The sequence below is a fragment of the Pan troglodytes genome, chromosome 9 (assembly GCF_028858775.2).
Source record: "Pan troglodytes isolate AG18354 chromosome 9, NHGRI_mPanTro3-v2.0_pri, whole genome shotgun sequence".
Lineage (NCBI taxonomy): Eukaryota > Metazoa > Chordata > Mammalia > Primates > Hominidae > Pan > Pan troglodytes.
Window position 1 is genome coordinate 115,427,188 of NC_072407.2, and position 23,983 is coordinate 115,451,170.

The 23,983-nt window shown below is 46.6% G+C and overlaps 1 protein-coding gene across 3 annotated transcripts in view; it reads right to left on the reverse strand.

The window, feature by feature from the left end:
• The window catches only part of DRD2 (dopamine receptor D2), a 65,663-nt gene extending 44,099 nt beyond the window's left edge, over nt 1-21,564 (reverse strand). For 2 of the 3 annotated variants that reach the window (XM_016919832.3, XM_016919830.3), the window contains exon 1: nt 21,242-21,564. The gene's annotated coding sequence lies outside the window, so the exon portion shown is untranslated. Of the gene's footprint in view, nt 1-20,392; nt 20,466-21,241 lie in introns of those variants that run through there. The other variant, XM_016919831.4, reaches the window with a different exon arrangement.
• Between the last annotated feature and the right edge of the window lie 2,419 nt (nt 21,565-23,983).

Genomic DNA, 23,983 nt, shown 5'->3' on the forward strand with positions numbered 1-23,983 from the left:
CTTTTACTCTACTCCTAGGACAGAGCTTTGTATGTGATAGAAGGTCAATGTATATTAGTCAAATAAACGTGTAGAATTGAGCAATCATTCTTATTATCTAGGTTACCCAGAGTCCTTTTGATGGGGGGCTGGGGGGAGGATGGAACTAATATTAGGAAGGAAACTAGTATTAACAGAGAACCTGGCACATCCCAAATACTGGGAAAGACATTTTATATATGGACCAGTGGTGTGCTGGGGCTGGTGGGTGGCTCACTCTTCCTCACTCTACATTTAAAGAAGGCAGGTTGGTGGCTTCAAATCAGTTACAGTTTGAGTCTTTACACAATAAAATCATTAAATGCTTCAAATTAGAGCATTATTATTTTTGGAGAGCTAGTTGTTAAAATATTTACCAGCGGACACTATATGGTCCTCTTGCAATAATCTAGTTACAGGTGAAGGGATTAGGATTCACGCTTGAACCTGGGAGGTGGAGATTTCAGTGAGCTGAGGTCACCCCACTGCACTCCAGCCTGGGCAATAGAGTGAGACTCCGTCATGGAAAAATAATAATTATTATATATATACATATATATATGAATTAGGATTCAGAGAGGTTGAGTAATTTGCTCCAGGTCACACAGATCATAGAAGGCAGACTTGGGACTTAAACTCATCTGATTCCAAAGCCCTGGCTTTTCCCTCTGTAACTTGTGACCCACCCATCCCCCTTGTGTCCCAGTGGGCTTGATCAGGAACAGATTAGTGCATTGTCTGTACTTCATCCTGGCTGAAGGGCAGAACAGAAAAGCTTCACTCTCTACTCAGTCTCCTTGTAAAAGTCAGAGCTCCCTGGACCAGGCACACCCATGTTTACTGCAGCATTATTCATAATAGCAGAAGTGGAAGCAACCTAAGTGTCTACTAATGGATGAGTAGATAGAGAAAACGTGGTATCCACATACAATGGGATATTATTCAGCCTTAAGAGAAGGAAATCCTAATGGAATCAGACAGAGATCCAAGAAGTAAACCCATGCATCTATAGTCAATCAATTCTCAACAAAAAGGCCAAGAACACACAGTGAGAAAAGGGCAGTCTCTTCAATGAGAGGTGTTGGGAAAACTGGCTGTCCACATGCTGAAGAATGAAATTGTACGCTTGTCTCACCCTTTATAAAAGAATCAACTTAAAATAAAGACTTAAATGTAACACTTGAAACTGTAAAACTACTAGAAGAAAATATAGGGGAAAAGCTATAAGATGTTGATCTGGGCCGGGCACGGTGGCTCATGCATGTAATCTCAGTACTTTGGGAGGCCGAAGTGGATGGATCACGAGGTCAGGAGTTCGAGACCATCTTGGCCAACATGGTGAGACCCCGTCTCTACTAAAAAAATTAAATAAAGTAATACAAAAAATTAGCCAGGCGTGGTGGCAGGCGCCTGTAGTCCCAGCTACTTGGGAGGCTGAGGCAGAGAATTGCTTGAACCTGGGAGGTGGAGGTTGCGGTGAGCCGAGGTCACACCACAGCACTCCAGCCTGGGTGACAGAGCAAGACTCCATCTCAAAAAAATAATAATAAATAAAAAAGATGTTGATTTGGCAATTATTTTTTGCATATGACCCCAAAATCACAGTCTACAAAAGAAAAATCAACAAATTGAATTACATCAAACTAAAATGTTTCTACGTAGTAAAGGAAACAATAAATTGAGAGAAAATATTTGCAAATCATACATCAGATAAGGAGCTCATATACAAAACATATAAGGAACTCAAACTACTCAATACCAAGATAAAAAATAACCCTGTTTAAGAATGTGCAAAGGACCTGAATAGGCATTTGTCAAAAAAAAGACATGCAAAAGGTCAACATGTATTTTTAAAAAATGCTCAACATCACTATTCGTCAGGGAGATGCAAAATAAAACCACAATGAGATGTCACCTCACGCTGGATAGAATGGCTATTATCAAAAATATGGTAGACCACAAATGGTACCAAGGATGTAGAGAAAAGGGAACACTTATAAACCGTTGGTGGAAATATAAATTAACATAGCCATTTTGGAGAATAATATGCAGGTTCCTCAAAAAACTAAAAATAGCATTACCATATAATCCAACAATCTTACATCTGGGTGTGTCTCCAAAGGAACTAAGATCAGCACGTTGAAGAGATATCTGTACCCTCATGTTTATGGTGGCATTATTCACAATAGCCAAGATTTGGAAACAACCTAAGTGCCCATCAACAGATAAAGATTGAAAAAAACAACGTGATCTATATATCCACAATGGAATACAATCCAGCCTTTACAAAGAATGAAATTCTGTCATTTATGACAACTTGGGTGAATCTAGGGGACATTACACTAAATGAAATAAGCCAAGCACAGAAAGACATTGTATGATCTTGCTTATATGTGGAATCTACGAATTTGAACTCATAGAAGTAGAAGGTAAAATGGTGGTTACCAGAGCCTATTGGCAGAGTGAGGGTTGACTAAGTTTTAATTAGGCAACAGGAATAAGTTTTGGTGATCCATTGCATTGCAACGTGACTATAGTTAGTAATGACAAGTTGTCTATTTCAAAATTGCTAAAAGAATGAATTTTTAATGTTCTCACCACAAAAAATTGATAAGTATGTGAGGTGATGGGTACGTTAATTAGCCTCATTTGCTCGTTCCACAATACATACATGTATTGAAGCATTACATTGTACCCCATAAACACATTCAATTATTATTTTTCAATAAAAATACAATTTTTTTTAAAAAAAGAAGAAAATCCTGTCACATGCTACAACATGGATGAACCTTGAAGACAGCATGCTAAGGGAAATAGGCCAGGCAGAAAAAGACAAATACTGCATTATGTGAGGTATCTAAAGGAGTCAAATTCATAGAGACAGAAGGTAAAATGGTGGTGGCCAGAGGCTGCAGAGAGAGTAACATGGAGAATTCGTGTTGAATGGGTATAGAGCTTCAGTGTTTCAAGACGAGAAAGTTCTGGAGATCTATTTTACAATAACATAAATATTCTTAACATTATCAAACTGTACACGTCAAAATTATTAAGATGGTAAATTTCACATCATGTATTTTTTAAACCACAATAAAAGAAAATAAACTGTGATCCCCAATGGAATTCACATGCACACATCTGACCTGCAGCAAAAATGAATGAATGGATCCCTGGGCTCACCGTGGGCCTCCATGTGCAGCATTTGAGAGGCAGCCACCACCATAGGAGCCACCAGGCTGGGAGACTGACACTAGGAGACCCAAGCAGCTCCAGAGGCAATGGGAGAGACAGATGACAGTACGTAGGTAGCTACCGGGAAGACAGACCTGCATTTGAATCCTGACTGTGCCGCTTCCCTAGAGGAGTCACTCAACCTCTGTGAGGTGCAGTGGCCACATCAGATGGTCTCTCTCCCTCCAGTGGGTCTGGGTAGTTAAAGAACATATGCCTAGTACAGATGTCACTTTACTCAGTAAATATCCACTCATCCAATTACAGAAAGCTACAAGTAAATAACAAGAAGGGGAGATCTCAGCAATACAAAGCGACCCTGTTCTCTTGTTCAGTGCTGCTTTGTGGACTGTACAGTTCTATTTCTGGGCAGGGCCCTCAAGGATGAATCTACAAAGTTTATAGTACTTCTGCTTCCACCGAGTTGAAAGAGTGCAATAGAACTGGCCTCACTGGCTTCAAGGTCTCCTGCCACCCCTTGCCCCAGGAACTGAGCTCCAGAATCCCCTCTCCATTACCGCCCCCCGACCCCCCACTATTTACATGTAAATGAAAAACGAAGAAAGGGAAGCCTGGGACCTTGTTGACTATGAATGAAAATTTGTCTAAGTTCTCCACCTTCTGCGAGAGCTGCCCCTGAGCTCTGTCTGCACAGCAAAATCCAGACCTCTGAAGTATCTAATTTGGAAATTATGGGCTGTCCGAGTGGCAGCTCTCCAAGCTGTTAGCTTGATGCTTGTCCTGGTCCCTCTGCAGGTAGCAGTTGCAATCAGCGATAGGTTCTGCCACCTTAGCCCTGCTCATTAGAGCCAGGGCCAATTATGTCCCAGCCCAGGAAGCTGAACCTAACAGCAGCCTCTTGTTCCAAGGGCTGTTCCCCAGTGGGTGGGACACAGCAGGCCAGCAGCAGCCTGGGCTGGGGAAGGGCATGGAAGATCTGTGCCCTCCTGGGTGGTAGGGAAGCCAGACTGTTGAAAAGGAATTCAAAGGACAGAACAAGACTTTCTTAGCTCCCCTTGGGCTCCCAGCTAGCTGGTGACACAGCCGAGACCTGCAATTAGAAAAACAACTGCCTGAGGCAACAGCTCTGCTGGTTAAATGGTGCCTAACCTGGGTATTTAGCAATTTTTATATATAAACACACACATCCCTGTAACACACAGTGTATGGGCTTTTGTTTTTAAATTTTAAAATGATTTTCCGCCCTCACCTTTTGATAAATGCTGTTATCAGTAATTTCCTCATTTCGTGCTTTGATTTCCTTTTTTATTGCATATGTAATCTCTGACCCACATGGGTGATATGGGATGCCAGGTGTGGGCCTACAAATATCACCAGAAAAAAAAATGAGAGAAAAGATTGTGTTTACTCTTTCTGAAAACACAGCCCTCTATGGTTTCTGTTGGAGAGGCCACAGGATCACCCTGGCACTGGCATGTAGATATACTCCTTCCTTCAAATGCATCAGCTAAGATTAAAGCACTAATTTATTTGAAATGCTATGTACCAGTTTTGATCTGGGGGAAAAAAATGCTGGTCCACCACAACTTATGCTGTGTGTATATCATCACAAACAAGCTTTGATTATTGTGTGTGTGCATGTGTGTGTGTGTACACATTTGCATATAAATTAGGATTTATTGAATGCCCACTATTTTGGCACTGTGGACTATACTTCTATATTTAAAAGCAGTCTCCAACTTACCCAAGTTCTAAAATTTTGGAATATATTCATTCCTTTATTTGTACATCCTCTTTACAAATATTCAGGGTCTACTATGCACTAAACGCCAAGGGCAAGATCTTATGTGAGGTCATTATCGACCTCACATGCTGGGGGCAGCGATGGGGCTGGGGGAAATAAGAGGCAAGCCATCACATATGTTGTGATATATATCATAATGAAAGTGAAGAAGATAAACCTAGCATATGTAGAAAATATGATCTGGGGCAGCATGGAAATATTGTATCAGACAGATCTAGGCTCAAATACCAGATTCAGTTCTCACCACCTGTGTGGCCTTGATTAACACTTTACTTTCTATCTGTGAGTCTCCGTTTCCTCATCTGTAAAATGGGAGTAATAATTTCTATCTTTTATGGCTGTCACAGAGATTAAAGCTGATGCATATAAGGAAGATAATATAGTCAGTATTTGAAAGTGGTAGATATTATTCACTTGGATAAATTGAATGCACTGTGGGCAAGAAAGCATCTGCTTGAAAAATGAACACCTTAATAGAATATGTGTTTTAAAGCAAGGTTTGTCACCCCAAATGCAGCTCTGGATGGACAAAGGCAGAAAAGTGCGGTTGTTGTTGGTTATAGTCTGTAAGGGACTTCATCCAATCCAATACCATCATTTTAGAATAAAAAATCAGAGGACAAGAAAAGTTAACTATACCTAAGCTGCCAGTTAGATGACAGAACTGAGACTAGAACCTAAGACTCCTAATTCTAGAGACCTCCATAAAGACCCATCTGAGTCCATTTTCCTTAGAAAGAAAGCCGAGCAGTGAGAACTAAAAAAGGTGGATCTCATGGAGGCAGAGAATAGTAGTAGTTACCAGAGGCTGGGAAGGGAAGGGGGAGATGGAGAGAGGTTGGTTAATAGATACAAAAATTCAGTTAGATGGACAGAATAAGATCTACCAATAATAGTATAGTACGGTGACTAATTAGCAATAACATATTGTATCATTAAAAATAGATAGAAGAGAAGATTGGAATATTCTCAACATAAAGGAAAGATAAATGTTTGAGGTGACAGATATCCCACTTTCCCTCATTTGTTCATTACACAGTGCATGCACGTATCAAATTGTCACATGTACCTCCAAAATATGTACAACTATTATGTGTGTACTGCTAATCAGCAAATTAGCAGATTGCCAAATCTTCAAAGAAACTGGGCAGTGGGCCCCAAGGAATAGTGCTGTGGGTCTGGGAAGAAAGAAATCTATGGGATTCCAGCTCTGCTTTGCATTTCTTTGCTTTTTGTGTCCATTCTATTACATTTTCCTGGATCTCTGTGTCTGGCAGACAGAAACTCAGCGGCTATGATTAGAGGCACTATCAAATTGACTGTCTTCAGACAAGCTGCTCATTTCAACCATTATTCCAGTTCCCTCAGTGGGGCTGCTCCAGGGTCGAAGCTGCCAGTGGACCCTGCCTTCTCCTGGCTGGCATTGGTGCCCTGCCCTCCCCAGTCACCCCCAGCCCCAGCAGCACTTGTGTGCTGCCACAGGCTGATGGAACAGGGACTGGGCAGGACAGGGAGGGAGGACGTGGGGATACTCAGGTGGGCAGACTTTCCTGAGCCACAGAGAATCTGGGTTCTGCCTCAAGCTGGACTGGCTGTGATCTTGACCTAGGGAGACACTCGAGCTGCCAGCCTCCAAAAGCTTCCTGGGGTCAGAGGCTCCACCTGTTGCTTAAGAGCTCCCTGGCTCCTTTTCTAGACAGAAGAATGTTCAGAGGCACTGCCTGTGGGCCCTCTGCCCTGGCCCCTCCTTGCTGCCAGGCTTTGGGGCAGGCACCCTCCCTGGCCTGTGGGAGCTTGGCTGCTCAGAGGCACATGGACACTGCTGGCCACATGTGCCCCTGTCCCTGCCCTTTGCTCCTCTCCTCCCACCAGGATTATGGGCTCCTGTGGCTGTGACGTTACCGTGGAGACAGGGTGTGGGGAGATGCTGCAGAGGGCAGGGAGCTGCCCAGGGATGAAGACGAGATGAAAGCCAGAGAAACTGGGAGGCTCCAGCATCCTGTGCACTCAGGGAGGTAGTGAAGGCCCAATGCCAAGTCCCAGGTGGAGCCTCCAAGGCCTCAAGTCCCAAAGCTGGCCTGAGAACAGCTCCTTGGAAATCTCCTGTACCTCCTTCTCTGATACCTTCCCTCACCTATCACAGTGAAGGAGTTAACTTTTTCTCCAGACTTACTCAAGTCATTCAACAAGTAATTACTAAGCTATGGACCGGGTCATCAGAGACATCCAGATTGGAAAGCCCAAGAGGGCAGGCTCTGAAGGCTCAGCCCTGCTGGGAGATACTACAGACAGCACCAAATGTTGCCATCTGTGTGCTAAGACAGGCCTGTTGGAAGATGAATCTGCGAGGCCACAGGATCCTCATTTACAGGGGCCCAGAACACCTTGCTAGCACCATCAGCATCCCCTATGTCCTTACAGACTGGCCAGCTGGGCAAACTTAATGATGGGGCTCCCAGTTTCAGAGAGTGAGTCCCGCTAGTTTTGTCTAAGAGGTCCTTGATCTTCTTCTCTATGGAGAGTACAGGTCCCAGGCCTCCCATCCACCACCCCCAGCAAAGCTGCACTCAGTGGCAGGAGTCAGGAAGCCCCCCTTACCCCTGCCTCCACCCCACACATCAGGGAGCAGCAGTAAAATGACTTCTGGAAACACACCCTGGGCACAGTCAAGCCCTGTCCAGATGCAGGGGTTGTTACTATTATTACTATTACCTGGTGGAGATGAGGGATTCCCCCAAGGCAGACTGGAGTATATAAGAGAAGAACATTGCTTTGTGTGAGGCATGGTGAGAGTTAAAGACTAGGATTTTAGTCCTGACTCTGCCCCCAAAAGATCCTGGGTAATTCACTTGGCCTACCGGAGTTCAGTGTGCTCATCTGTGAAATTAGAGCATTAGTCTGAGATCCTGGTGTATAGGAGGCATTTAATAAATGCTTGTAGAATGAACATTGAGTAAACAACTTCAAATCCCTGAGTTCCTTATGACTATATAAAGCACTTAATATGCACACCCAGCTGCCCTCACGGGGAGCAATTCCTGAGTTTCTTATGACTATAAAAGGCATTTAACATGCACGTCCAATCACCACCCTCACAGGGCCTGTGCCCAAGTGCCCCAGAAATCCAGGTTCCCATGGGCCTTCCCTTGCTGGAACATTCAAGGGACCCCCTTCCTTCCCCTCTCTTCCTCCAAACTCCCTTTACTTTCCCCCCTTACCAACCATTGTGCCAGCAGGTCAGTGAATCCTTTTTAATCCTGAACTCCCAGTTGTACTAATTGCTTTCTTTCTTGTCCTCATTTGCCTTCTAACTCAGGAGATGAGGCTTCAATTAGATAAGTGGGCAGCTATTCCCAAACAGGTGACTAGGAAGGAAAACAGTCCTACTCTGGAGGAAACAAAAGATGTCTATAAGGAACAGGATCCACCAAGGCAGGAAGCTCCCTTACAGGAGTAAAGAGTGTTCCCCTCCGACCCCCAAGCCCCCAACACCCACCAATTCATGTCCACCCGGAAGCTCAGAAGGTGACCTCATTTGGAAGTGGTCTTTGCAGACATTATTAGTTAAGGATAAGATAGGTTCATTCTGGATTACAGTGGACCCTAAATCAACACCTGGTGTACCCTTATAAGAAGCAGAGAGGAGACAGAGAGCCATGGGGGAGAGACAATCATGTGAAGACAGAGGCAGAGATTGGGGTGATGCTGCCACATGCCAAGGAGCGCCAGGAGCCATGGGGAGCTGGAAGAGACAAGACAGTATCCTCCCCTGCAGGCTTTAGAGGAAGCATGGCCATGCAGGAACAGGTATCATGCTCCATGCAGGAGCAGTGTTTAAGGCATGTGGCTGTGAGCTCTACAGAGGTTCTCCCACCTTCCCTCTCCCTCTGGAGACTTTCTGGATGCCCTGGGTCTCAGGGAGCCCACACAGGTGGGCAGCCAATCTGCTGTACATGCTTCTGAGCAAATCTCAGCCTGCTCTGCAAGAGGAAAATATTCACTCATTCACTCCTTCATCTATGCAACAAGTATTTATTGGCATCCTACTACTTCCCACGCATGTGCTAGATGGAACACCCAGAAACTCCCCCTTCTCCTGCCCCCTCCTTTCTGCCCAGTTCCTAAGATCTGACTGATGATGTAGGAGTAATCAGTGGACCTTAGGTGGTTAGTATTATTAAAGACAATAGCACAGCATTCAAGGAGCATATGCACGTCACGTGATACACTGAGCACTGACTTGCCTAATCTGCTTCCCTGTGAGAAAACGGGAATGTTGGTGGTGCTGTAGCCCCATCACATAAAGTGAACCCCTCAAAATACATACGTATTTTGGTCCTACTTTTACATTTCACTTCTCTCTGTTTCCCAGGCAGTGGAGTATAGCTGAATAATAAGGCTCACCAAATCAGCAATTTTGAACCCGGAAATGAGAAGAAAGGACAAGAGGATGATTTTTGGAGCTGGTTAAATTGGGGAAACTTTTAATGTGGCTACCTGCAGCCACAGTGTGGTGCACACCATCTGTGGCCATTGGGCATGGGGTTTGGCATGGTAGGAAGTGGGCCGTGTCAGGGACGGGTCCCAGATCTGGGACTGGTCTGCTTCTAAGCAGCCATGAGACCCTGAACACGTTACTTCCCTCTCCAAGTACAATTTTCTCATTCATGTGTAGAGTTAGTGTAGGTCCCTTTCTTTACAGCCTTGACAATCTGGAATGTCTCGTCTGAATCACTTGCTGGAGGAGCATTCCAGCTTGCCTTAATAATGTGGAGGACTTCAGGGATGAGCAGAGGACAGCGCCTGCTGCTGTCTTATTATGGTGTGCATGCGTGTTTGCGGGGGCGGGGCTCAATGACAGTCCCACTTTGTGCAGTGCAGCAGGCAGGCAGGCACCTGGAGCTAGAGAGGTAAGGGCTCCATTCCAGCCTTTGAGGAATTTACCATCTAGGGAAGGAAACAGACCAGTAAATAAGCAATGACAACATAACTCAATACTGTATGCTAGAGAAATACAGAAGAGAGGCCCTTGGCCCAGGTAGGTGAAAGAGTGTAGGAAGGAAAATTGGGGAAGCCTCCCTGGAAGAGGTGATACCTGGGCTCCGTTTTAAAAGCTGAGTAGGAGTTAACCTTATAAGTTAAGGGCTGGAGCATTCTGGCAGAGAAAACAACACAACATGTTAGAAGGTTACAGGTGGCACACTGGGTGCAGAGGAACAATGGATGTCCACAGATCCATTTTCTTTCCTATTCCCTGTAACTTCCACCTATTTCAACTCTCTCATCCACATCTTTATACCCACTTGCCACCCTGTCTTCACCTTTCTTCTGTTTTTCTTCCATTCTCTGTAGCTATGGAGAGGAATGGGTTCCATGAGCCACGGAGGGAGCAGAAGAGAAAAGCAGGATGAGAAGACCTACACTGGAGGTGTGTACTGCATGGCGGCAGCAGCCCCTCCCCTCCCAGCCTCAACTGAGGGCACCACTTCCGCTGCGGCCCTTCCAGGAGAGTGCTCAGCCCCACATCCCTGTGCCTCATTACCACCTCCCCTACCCTCTTATAAAGACTCTGTTCCTTTCAGGTGCCCACCAACCATTTATGCCCACTCTATCTCTCTTTGTCACTGCCATTCATACATTCCTGGTCACTTCCCCTCCCTCACTGTCTTTGGCACTAGCTCACTGTCTTCCACTCCAGCCCAAGTTGTGCCATGAACTCAGGTGAAATCAGCTTCCAACAGCTTGGCCTCTTGATGCCTGGCCTCCTACTCCCCAAGCACACCCTTCACATTAGTCACCTGCTCCTATGATTGCATTCTGAGCACTGACATCGCCAGGGGTGTTCCTCTCTGAGGTTAGAAATTTAGTTACTCCACTGTGTGACCACAATTGCCTCTGCAGCCCAGTTCAAGTGCTCAGTGATTCCAAGTATACCAGTTCTCTGATTTCATCAACACCATCAGTCCACCGATTCTATCAGCCTATCTTCCCTTCCCTTTCAATCCGGCTTAGGTTTCTGGCCCAATATGCATACACTTTTACCGATATCCTTAATTCCCTTGCTTCATTGTTCTTAAATCATCCTTGGCTTCTCTCTTCCCCTCATCCTCCATAGCCCATCAATCACTGAGTTCTGGCAAATTTAAGATATCTTTTCAGGTCTTTCAAGCCTTCCTACCTCCACTGCCCCTCCCTAGATCAGGCTGCCAGCATTGCTGTCCTGAACAACTGCAAACTCTCCTAGGTACTCTGCCTCCAGTCTTGAATCTTCTATAATCAGTTCCCCCACATAGCGGCCTCTGTGATTTTTTTTTTTTTTTTGAGACAGTCTCACTATGTTGCCTAGGCTGGAGTGCAGTGGCCTGATCTCACTGCACCATCTGCTTCCTGGGTCCAGGTAATTCCCGTGCCTCAGCCACCCCAGTAGCTGGGATTACAGGTGTGAGCCTGTTTTGTAGTAAAGATGAGCTTTTGCCATGTTGGCCAGGCTAGTCTCAAACTCCTGGCCTCAAGTGATCTGCCTGTCTTGGCCTCCCAAAATGCTGGGATTACAGGCATGAGCCACCATGCCTGGCCAGTTTTTGTTGTTGTTGTTGTTGTTTGTTTGTTTGTTTGTTTTACTGCAAATTGAATCACTGGAGTTGTCCCTGTGCTTAAAACCCAATCCTTCAAGATGGCTTCTTTTTTCCCTCAGGATGGAATCCAGTCTCCTACATAAGACTTCAAGGTTCATAGTCTGGCCCCTGCCTAAGCCTTTGGCCTTACCTTGTACCATCTTCACTTCAAATCCCATTCGTTAGCCACTGAGTTTCTTCAAAACTCCATGGTCTAACCTGAGCCAGGTGTGGAGGAAAAACCCTGGGCAGAAGTGAGTTCTAGTCCAGCTCTCCTACTTCCCTGCTGTGTAACATTGGGTTCTTTCAAGTATAACACTCTATGCCAATTCATACCTGGTCTAATGTCTTCATCTGCAATGGTGTCTTTCTTCTCTCCAGAAGAGAGAATATAAAATTTGGAGCACAGGTTGGGAAGGGTTCTGTGGACATTTCTCTGCCCACTGATAATTACGGTAAGGATAATGATAGTGAATGTTTGCTGAGAGCTTACCATGCATCAGGTACTGAGACAAGCACTTTATGTGCATGACTCATTTCCTTTGCACAAAACCCAATCAGGTAAGTATATAGTCATCCTGTTTTATGAAGGGATAAACAACTGCATCTCAAAAGGGTGATAGTAACTTGATAGAGGTCACATAGCTCATGACCGATAGAACAAAGATCTGATCCTGCATTAGCCTGGTTTTTGAGTGTTCTGAACCACTTTGTTTAACTAAATAACTAGAGGGACAGGGGATGCATAGCCCACTTCTTAAAAGTGCTTTGTAGAAAGATAGGTTCAAACTGTTACTGCTTTTGGAGGGTCTTGGGTAGAATCATGCTTATCTATACCTTTTAAAGTAAGGACTAGTCCAATTCCCCAAAGTCTAAACACAGAAATCACCAAAGCACTAATGGCATCCCTCAATAACAGCTCTTTTCTGTCTTCAGGTCCCCAGGCTGACCTGAACAAACACATCTGTGTATGTTTCCTCAACAACCCCCCCAATACCTTTTTCTCCATGAGTGTGTCTGATTGAAGTAGGTTCCAACCATTCAATATTCCCCAACTTCCATGCCCTGTGACAACTGTGAAAAATTTCCATCCAACCTATAATGTCATCATGGCTGAGGGTGGCCAGATAGTGCAGGTTAGGGATGACAGAGAGAAGGCATGAAGTATGTTGCTGACCTATGAGATACCTCTAGTGGGGGATGCCTCAGACACTGTCACTCTGGTTAAGCTGCAAGTAAAGTAGAGGGAGAGTGTCGCTATGGGGAAGTAAGCTGTCTCTCACCTACCCATCACTTATCCACTCACCCACTCTCACTCAACAATTTAAGTAACTACCAAGTGCCTAGCACCATTTTAGGTTATAATAGATTTTAGAGAAGCATGAGACAAATTCTCTGCTTCAAGGAGCTCATGGTCTGCTGGAGAAGACAAGAAATGCACAATTGAGAGATTAGCATTAAGCATTAAATTGGCTCCTCACAGAAGACAGGCCACAAGGGAGATTTTGTGTCATTAGTCACAATGTGACTCTAGAGTGATCCCAGACCTTCAACTACACATACTACTAAAGAAAAATAGTGTGTGGAAACATGAATCCACTGTGGTGCGGGGGCAGGAGGTGGGAGGCGGTGCTGACATCCTCTGCCTGGGACCCTGGAAGTTAGTTTCTGCTTGTCAACACACGTCTCTTATTGACCCTGCCATAAATGAGTGAAAGAGTTGAAAGGGCTGAGTCTAAAAAAGGATGAACCAAGGAAGATGACCCAGGAACAGAATACCTACAGTGCCTTCTGAAATATTCTACCATAGCTAAATGGTGAGCATTTGTAGCTGGCCAGAAATAGATGCACATCAATTACAAGAGAGTCCTCCCCAAGAAGGGATTCATAGACCAAGAAAAAGGCCAACAAGAGGGATTATCTTTATGGACTGGGGAATCTCAGGACCAGAAGCTACTGTTTTCCATCCTCCTTTCTTAGGCAGGACCATACTTCACCTAAAAACATGATAGCATTTGCTCCTGCCATGAATGACTCCAGAAGCTGCAGAACACATATTTCTGCCAGCTTTGGGGGTCTGCTCATGGGAAGTTCTTTGGCCCTTTCAATCTGGGAAAAGAAAAAAAGTCACCTTGTCCTTGTACACTGGTACATTCTCCTTGTTTTTTGTTTTTAATAAAAACTGGCCTATGCCAGAGTGCAACATACCATGTGACACTGCCAATCAGGGAGGCTCCAACCATGAGGTAGCAGACACAGAGCCCAGGAAACCAGGAAGTAAAATTAGGCCATGAAAAGCCATCACCAGGATAACTTATGCCTCTTCCTAGCTCATGTGGGGTAAGATGGAAATGAATTCAGCTGCACCTAAATCAAAGGGATGACAAGCAATTCAAACCCCTATCTCGCTCAAAATGAGCAAGAGCTGCTGACAGGTGAAAGCCAAAGAATTTTGGTGCAGATAAATGGAGAGTGTAAGAAAGAAGTATATCCTTGAATTTTGTGAACATTTTAGAAACATGATTTCAGAAATGTAAAATCAGGTGCTGAATTACTGCAAAAGGACAACAGCTCAAAGTGTTGTTTCTTACTTAAGCATCTTAATAATAACAATAACAATCATTACAGTTAACATTTAAAGAGTACTCACTTTTCCCAGGGACTCTTTCAAATGTCTTGTCTCTATTACCTTAATTAATTACTGTGACCCAATTATGTTGGTATTAACATCCACTTACAGGTGAGAACCCCCAGGCGATAGAGGTTAATTAACTTGCTCATGGTCACATAGCTAGTAAGTGTTAGAGTCAGGATTCAAATCCTGGAAGTCTAATTCCAGAGCCCACAGGTTTAACTATCATATGGTGTTGTTTTTAAAGGGTTTAAATAGGTGACTAAATATTGATATATGTCATTCATAAAACTCATGGTGAGGTTCAACAACAGAGGAGTCTTCTCACTTATTATGAGGTGAACACGATTATTACAGTCCCTTATTTGTGCCTGAAATAACTGATGAGCAGGTTAAGTGCCCTGCCCAGGGACATCCAGGCCTCACCTGCTTCTGTCTATCAGAAAAGCATTGATCAAGTTTTTTTTGTTTTTTGTTTGTTTGTTTGTTTTTTGAGACGGAGTCTCGTTCTGGCGCCCAGGTTGGAGTGCAGTGGCACGATACTGGCTCACTGCAACCTCTACCTCCCAGGTTCAAGCAATTTTCCTGCCTCAGCCTCTTGAGTAGCTGAGACCACAGGTGCATGCTGCCAGACCCTAATTTTTTTGTGTGTTTTAGTAGAGATGGGGTTTCACTGTGTTGCCCAGGCTGGTCGCGAACTCCTGAGTTCAGGCAATCTGCCCACCTCAGCCTCCCAAAGGGATGGGATTACAGGCGTGAGCCACCGCGTCTGGCTAATCAGCTCATTTTTTAAAGGCAGCTCTCATGAGTCACTCCTGTGTCTGTCCAGGATCCCAGGCCATCCCGCCCTCACATTTCTGTAAAATGTGGAAGCTTAGTCTTGGAGATATAACAAGTTTTCCTTCTATGGTAATAAGAAAGCAACCCCAAAGACCTAATTGTTGGCAGAAGTCTGGCTTTCATCCTTTGGACAGTTCAGTTCACCTCAAAGAGATGTGGGACAGAAGGTAATGTCATCACAGTTCCAGAAGAGCTTGACAAAACATCCGTCTACACCTCCTCCCAGCTCCTCCCCCAGGTTGGAAGGCTTAGTTGACCCTGCCTCCCTCCTGCTCCTGCCGCCCTCCCTCCTGCTCCCACTGCTTGCTGAGGTTTATGCCCAGTGCATTTCATCCAAAGGGACCCAGATCCAGGTACAGAACACTTCCTCGCTGGTTCTCAAATTTAAGAATCCCAAGGAGTTATTTTATTCATCCTTCTCCATCTGCTGTCTCCCTCTTCACTTTACTGGTATCATACACAAAGATTACTGCCCTTTCATTCACTAAAGAATTATCTTCTTATCCCTATTCTCCTCCTTTTCTTGTTCTTTATGCCACTTACATATCAGAGAGGGCTATTGCTTTAGCCTTAAACAGTCTGGTTTTGAATCTTTGTCTCACACATGAAACGTGTGACCTTGTGCAAACCACTTACCTTTCTAAGCCTATGCTTCTTCCTCTGCAGAATGGAATAATAAGGGTTACTCTGAGGCAGGAGGATCGTTTGAAGCCAGGAGTTCAAGACCAGACTGGACAACAAAGCAAGGCCCTATATCTACAAAAAATTCTTTAAAAAATTAGTTGGGCATGCTGGCATGCACCTGTACTCCCAGCTGCTCGGGTGGCTGAAGCAGGAGGATCACTTGAGCCCAGGAGTTCAAGGCTGCTGTGAGCTATGATTGCACTACTGCACTCCAGCCTGGGTGACAGAGCAAGACCTCTCTCTAAAAATGAAAATAATAAATAAATAAATAAACAAAAAATGTAAAAACAAGGGTTCCTATTTCACAGAGTTGTTGCAGGATTGGGAGTTTAAATGAGGAACCTATGTCAAGTGCTGAGCACAGTGCCCTGCACACAGTAAGTGCACAATAAATGCTGGCTGTTATGATGATGAGGCCAGCAAAGGAGGGTCTGGTGAACAGGACCACTTCTCATTCTAGGGAAGCCTGGTACTAAGCCACTTTCCCAGATCAAGAGTTCCTGGGAGTTGCTAGTGATGGCGCTGCCTGGGGTAGCAGGTAGGAGAGGAGGCAATGATGTAGCATGTAACAAAAATAATTTCATTTCTAATGTCTTTCTCCTGCTGGGCCACTTAGAACCCAAACAGTAACAACAAGGAGGGGGTGGAAATGAGAAGGGCAGGCACGTTCTGAAGAGACCAATAACAATTGAACAGGCACCAGGACTCCCTTTGGCTCCCAGACATCTGCAGGGGATTATCGTTGGGGCCACAGCTGCAGTTCTGTGCTGAGCGACAGCTTCCTGGAAGGCAGGACTGCCCAGGCTAACTGCAGGCCTGTTGATGGAGCTCCTGGGAGCCAGGTCTGCCTGACTTCCCTTACCGCCCTCTGTCTGGAAGCAAGCTGACATTACCCAGAGGGCTGCAGGGGAAACCAGAGGTTTTCCCTCCTTCCCCTCCCTGACCCTTCAGACAGCAAAGAATTCCCTCATCTCCTACTGGAAAAAGTAAAAATCCTTACAGGTGACATCAGATTATGACAAAATTGCCCAAACTACACTAAGCTGATACCTATACTCAATGCATATTTAACATCAGCCTCTTTCAGGGCCTCCTAAGAGTCTACTTCTCCTCTGCTCTCACCTCTGTACACTGTCCCATACTCTCCCAAATGCCCCTAGCAGTTTCCAGGCTTCTGAGTTCAAAGCACTGCAGCAGCACAGTTTCTTCTATCCAGGGGAAGAGGGAGGCCTCAGACCCCAGTGTGTCATCTCTGACTCCTCCCTCTACACTGGAGCCACCAGGGTCCTTGGCCCCTCCGCAGTGAAACACTCTCATGTATCCTAGGGAGAGAAGAGGCTGTGCCTTCCAAGGGCATCCCAGCTGCCAAGGGTGTTGATTTAACCCATTTACCAGATTAAGGTGAAAGGAAAAAGAAGAGAAAAATCTGCAATTCTGAGGGTAAATTTCTCTCCTTTCTCTGGACCAAATCAAAGAAAACCAAGTGGCTGAGTCTTATAGTTTTATTACTCCTCCATCCCCATGTGCTGACACTATAATCAAGCTATTTTCCAGGCCTGTACATTTAGAAAATATGATTCTATTGTTAAAAAATAAGAAAGTTTTGCATCCATTTAAGTACAGAGGAAAGAAATCTCCAATTACATTGGTCATGGGAACAGGTGAGAGGCAAAAGTATATTAATATTAGATTCCAACACCATTAGAGTAATTTAAAAGGCCAGAGATAACATTAGTCTACTGCTCAAATTGTTAAATAAGCAATTTGTGCATCCTTAGTGGCTCCATGGTATATTCTGGAGAGCAGAAGGGCTTATACCTAATCCCAAGGTCCTTCCAAGGCCACAAAATGCCTTACTGGAGGTGAGAGGAGGGAAAATGGTGCTGGGGTTCAGCTAAGTAAGAGGCTACCTACAAAGGAGGGTGCCTGCTGAGAAGTTGAATCAACCTGTGTCCTTTCTGCTGCCCATGGTTTCCAAGTGTTTCCTATATGCAGGATGCTCCCTGCTAAGCAGAGTACCTGGTAGGATGGAGAAGCTTCGGTTGCTGAGTCCAGTCCTGGTGTTCAGAAACTGGAAAATTTACTGGAAAAAGTTCTATTTAGGAGAACTTTAATAAAAGAAGAAAGATCATTGTATTTCTGGACTAAGGAAACAGCTTCCCTGTTTGGAGTCAGGAGCATCTGGCATGACCTCTAAGGAGCCCAAGAAGATAACCTAAGAATCTAAAGTCCTATAAACTATATCCCAGGAAAATGCAAATGACTGGGCTGCTGTTCTAAGCTATTTTCAAGACCTCAACTCTTAGGTAACGGTAACCTGCTGATATAGAACTTGATTCTGGGAGATATTACAAATATGACTTAGGGTTCTGGCATTATAAAACCTCAACTTGATTCTTCTCTCTTCCTAGGTGTTGAAGCACCTTCACTGTTGGAGATTCATAGGTATTAAGCCACAAAGTGGGGAGAAGTGGTGGGTGCCAACACAGGATTGGCTCAAGGAAGTCTCATCATATCTGTCTCTCCTGGGCGATGTGCTTATATGTGTGCATGCACGTGTATGCAAACACACACAAACACACACACATATACACAGTGCTATCTTCACAGCCACACTTTTTTGTTAACACTAAAATGTAACTTTTACTTGCAGGGGAGATGGAAACCATTCTCTCCAGGCAGAGTCCCCATGTCTTTCCCCTTATACTTGTTTATTCAGAGAATGGTGACCCCAGACCAGTCCGGCTTCAGCAAGACAATCTCAGGAGTATGTGAGGCCATATTTCTAATGACCCTAAGTTCCCATTTGTTTCTCATAGTATCAAAGAAAGAACAGAAGCATTTGTCTCAATTTCAGATTCTCCTATATCATTCTCAAGATAATTGCATTTTCTAGACAGAAATAATCCACCCTTGTAGGTGAAGGTACAAGACTAACTAGCCCACAAGCATCATTACTAGCCTTTTTACCCCTACAAGCCTCCTTGCTTATGGAACAAAAGAACCAAATCAATACAGTCAATATGTCACTTCCAGCAGGGCATGAGTGGCTACCAGCCTTGGGGAGCATGACGTGCTACTAGGCTGAACTAATCACTCCTTGGCATTTCAGGAGCACTTAGGTTAACAGATCACAGCACATGCATAATGAAAGACAATAACTCACCCAGAGGGGAGGGCAGGAGGGAAACACTGAGTTGACCCCCATAGAGGGACAGTTAGTATTTACATAAGTCAACCTGAAGCCATATTGGTGATTCCTTAAAAGGGCCAAAAATTTTAGAAAGAAGAAAAGCCCAGGAAGTTCCTGGGGGAGAGGAGATTGGATTGCATCCTTAATTTCAGCAAAGATTTAATCAGGAGGATGGTCTTTCTACCAACAGTCTCACACTTGAAGAATTTAACAGGTATAACAGCAGGAGACAAAGGGTGAGATTAAATACCTTAATTTTATAAATTTCAAATGTATGAAATTTAGGAATATTTAAGATATCAGCAAATGGTTGCCAAGGTACATGATTCTTTTAACTCTTAGAAATGCATTTTTATATCTTCAAGGGATTTTCTCAGATAGAATACCTGCTACCAATTTTATGTAAAATAAACTTGCTTTCCATTTTCAAAATAAAATAAATGTATACAGACTCTCTAAGGAGTCTCAACTTTTTGGGAGGTAATTTGCTAATTCAGTGTACACATGAATCACTCAGAAACATTGTTAAAATATAAATTTCCTGGGCCTCCGCTTGAGATTCTCATTCAGCAGTTTTTCAAGGAAGAAGCAAAAATACGCATTTTTAACCAGCTTCTCAGGGAATTCATTAAAAAGAAAAAAACCCTTAGAGAAATGCTGCCCGGACTTCTACAACAAATCAGAACCTCTCCATTTTCTGGGCACCTCAGGCCGTGCAGGGAAGGTAGAAGGAACTCAATGATCTTTAAGAGCTGGGACTACCCTGGCCCTCATTTGGCTTTAGGTCTAACCCTCCCAAACCACTTCCTTGTCAGATGTCTGCATTCAGAGATGGCATCAAAACCCCCTGCAACAAATAATCCAGGAATTTTGAACACTAAGGAGGGAAGTCCAAGGCAGGGACTGAAACCCAGCTTGCTGATTTTCTTGAAACTGGTCACGCTGACCACAGTCTCTCTATCTGGCCACCCTCATCAAACAGCTGCATGAGGGAAAGACGGTAAGCATGATTTCTTTTTCAAGTGGTCCTAATGCTGCAGGATGAATCAGAGATAAGCATGCATATTTGCATTTGAAGCAGGGTGGGAGTGGGGAGAATCGTTGAACATCTAGCTCCCTAAGGAGGAGCAAGGATTGGCCTAAAAGGTTTGTAGCCTGGTCAAAATACAGAAAGGCTTGGATCTGCAGAAGGATCTGGAGTGGGATCCACAAAGTGCCTTGCACCTCACTCCCTCACCCCCTCACCCAACCTCAAGAGCCACCGAAAAAAAAGTAGTGGGGTGCCAGGTGGGGCAACAGTGACTTGCTCAGACAGCTTCCTTGTGGCTGAGAGCAAGCGCCTGTCCCCACGGAGCTGCACTGCTGTGACTTGTGTCCATGGTGAAGCCTGTTATGTAGACGCACACGCACCCTCTTACCTCTGCTCTTCAAAAGGAAGCACTCAAGGGCTGCCCGCCTCAGACAGGGATAGGAAAGCGCTCTGTCTGGTGCTTAGAGGTGTCTCTTGTCTCCGCATACCACCCCAGAGGGGCTCTCGGTCCATCATAGAGCCGGGCCGAGAGCCGGGCGGTCACCCTCCGCTACTGCCGCCACCGTCGCCTGCACTCCCGGGTAGAAACGGGTCTGGCACCCAAGACTCCCTCCCCGACTAGGTGTCAACCCAAGAGAAGGCGAAGAAGAACGAAAGTTCAGGACCAAGGACAGCGGCAACCGTGGGAGCGGGAGAATCCAGCCATCTCCCTCTGCCTCTCCCCCATCCTTAGCTTCTGCCTTAGAAACTGAAAAGGGTCAGGTCGCACCAACACAGAGTTGCCAAAAACAGCCCTTCTTCCTCCGGAAGAAGTCGGAAACTCTGGCCGCGAGCCCCGGGTCTCGCGCTTGGGTGCTGGGGGAAGTGCCCTCCCGAGATTGTGGGGAGCGGCCGCCCTCCCGCCCTCCGATGCCGCGGCTCCGCCGTGCTGCCCTGGGCGCCCCGCGGGGAGGCTGCCCCAGCTGCGCCCGCTCGTGCTCGGGGAGAGGATTCCCTTCTAAGTGGCGAGGAGTCTACTGAGAAGGAGGGAGAGGGGATAGCAGCCGCGGGCTCCAGACGCCCTCCGCCCCCGCCCGACGGGGAGCCCATGCAGAGCCGGATCCCAGGCGGGCGCTCCCGAGCAGGCGGCCAGGAGTGGCCGCACAAACTTCTGGTCCTGGCCTCGCTCCCCTTGGAGGTCCCTCCTCTTCTCCCCGTGACACTGAGTCGCCCGCCGCTCCATCCAGCCGGTGCTTACCTTCAAGCCATAGGGCGCCCCGGGGCAGAGACGGCGCCGGCTGCTTGAGGCTTCCAGCTCCCGCCGCATCCACGCGCGGCCGCCCCTCCGGCAGCCGTCCGGGGCCGCCACTCTCCTCGGCCGGTCCCTGGCTCCCGGCCCCGCCGCGCCGTTCAGAGCCCCGGCGGGCAGCCGCTCGGCCGGCTCTGGCCCGCGGGGAGCAGTGGACGGGCCGCGGCGGGGCGGGGCGGGGCGGGGCCGGGCGCGGGGCGGGCGGGCAGGAGGGAGCACGGGGACGGGGCGGAGGCGGCGCGGTGCGCGCGGGAGGCTGCCGGTTCGGCACTGAAGCTGGACAGCTCCGCGGCGCCCGAGCGCGGGGAGCGCGGGGAGCGCGGGAGGGAGGTGCCCCGGTCCCCGCCCCTGAGACAGGCCCCGCCCCCGCCCCCCACCAAAGGAGCTTTACCTCCTCGGCGATCCCCGGCCTGGAACGGGTAGGAGGGGTTGGGGGATTCCGCCATCCCTTGTTTTGAGGCGGGAACGCAACCCTCGACCGCCCACTGCGCTCCCACCCACTCCCAGAGTAACAAGCTGTGATTGCAGGCTGGGTCCTCACCGTCTGCTCGCCAGTCTTCTCCTTTGAGGACTCAGAAGCCAAGGGTTGCGGGAGGCACCACCCATCCAGCAAGTCAGGCAAGGAGAGGAGGTGTTGGAAGAGGTCCGCATCCGTTTTCTGACTTCAGGTCTTGGAATCTATGTAGTCAGTTCTATTGCTGGACTCATCCAAAGGAAAAAGCCTGTTTGGAGTTGACCTGACATGGAAATGCAAAACGAGGCCTCAGGGGTTCCAGCTCACCCTGGACTCCAAACTGAGGTGTGTGAGGCAGGGAGTGGGGAGAGGGAGAAAGAGATAGAGTGGTGAAGGGTGTTCCGCTGCTACCCTGCCCACTGTCATTTGGGCTGCAGAGGAACCTCGTTCTTCTCCCCTTTTCTTCCTCTCTCCTTTTCTTTCTTTTCTTTCTTTCTTTCTTTCTTTCTTTCTTTCTTTCTTTCTTTCTTTCCTTTCTTTCTTTCTTTCTCTTTCTTCCTTCCTTCCTTTCTTTTTCTTTCTTTCTCTTTCTTTTCTTTCTTCTGCAGCAATTAGTTACCAACTGTCCTCAGTTTGCCAGATTCTGTGTCAGATTCAGAAGTCACACACAGAAAGAAAACCAGGCCCCTGATCCCGCACCCTGGCAATCCAGAGAGGGGACCCCCAGGGAAATAACTGAGGCTTAAACAGGTGCTGTGAAGCACAAAAAAGCGAGACTTTACAGGAACCGGGCATTGAAGGAGCAACACCAGTTCCCAAGGGGAGAAGGTGGCACAACACTCCAGGGAGAGGGAAGAGCAGGGTCAGAGGACTGACTCTGCAGAGCAGGGAGTCGGCCCTGCATGGCTGGAATCCAGCCTCTCTGGGCCACAAGGATTAACTTCATCTCAGCATTTCCTCCAATGACACACACAATTATAGAAAGTGAGGGCTGGAAAGGACCTTAACATTCATCCAATTCCGCCTCACCTCAGAAGGGAGAACTGAGTCCCAGAGAGATGGGGTGTCCTTGCAAATCCCACAGAGTCCAGCACTGAACCGTCCCCCTCTCCAGAGGCACAAAACAGCACCTCTCTCAAATGCAGCCATCTCTGGAGGCACGGGAGCAGAGGAAGCTGTGGGCTCCCCACCTCACCCCACCATGACTCTTCCCAGCTCCTGCCCCTGGATCTTGCTGATCTGGACTGGCCTCCACTTGCCTGCAGGCTCTATAGGGAGATATTACACCAATAGGAGTCCTAGAATGTTGCCATACTTGCCTTTAAGGGATCAGCCATTACAGATATGGTTGACATCCCAGTGTTTCCCTTGTATAACCTTGGACCATTCTTTCCTAGGTTTAATCCACATAAGGAGATATTTGGTACCTCCCAACTCAGCACCTCTACATAGGTTCAGGGATGGGTCAGACTAGCCAGAGCACCTGGATTGGTGTCCCGCCTTGGTCACCTACCTGTTGTGTGGGCTTGCCTAAATTGCCTGATCTCGCGAAGTCTCAGTTTCTCCATTTTTAAGTGGGGACTTAAAATAACGATCTCTGAGCTTTACTGAGAAAAATAGATGAGGACATGTTAGACAATGGTAATATGGGCCATCCCTGGCTGCTCTGGGGTGGGGAGGGGAGCCCTGTTCATCAGGAGGCAGAAGCAGGAAGAAGATGAGCTCCATAAGGTGCACCCACACAAGGACACTGTAGCTCTGCGCTGCCTTTTTTACCCCAATCTTACATGGCTGAGTGGATTTCATGCTGGCTGTGAGTGAGACGGATGGATCTTTTAGTTTTCAATTAGCAAACGCCTCACTCTTTAAACAAGCGGCACAGCAAACAGATGCACTGTGTGATTGATGACAGGGAACATCTGCGGCCAAGCAGCGGCTGCACCAGAGGCTCCTAGCTTTCTGGGCTAGCAGGGCCCTCTGGAGGTCGTTTGGTGCCTCCCCCTGCCTCTAGGCAGGAGTGTGCCCAGTCCAAGTGGGCGGGGTGGGGGCAGGGTGTCCCTTTGCCTTATAGCTTTCCTGAAAAAGGATCTACAACAGCCTCTTTGAATTCTTTACCTCCTTGGAGTCAGGAAGTTCCACCTGATGTACCTCCTAAATCTTTCATTTATTTCTACCCTTTTCATTGTTGAAAGTTGTAAGGAAATAAGTAGTAGTGGGTATTAGGGGTTGTCTTAGTC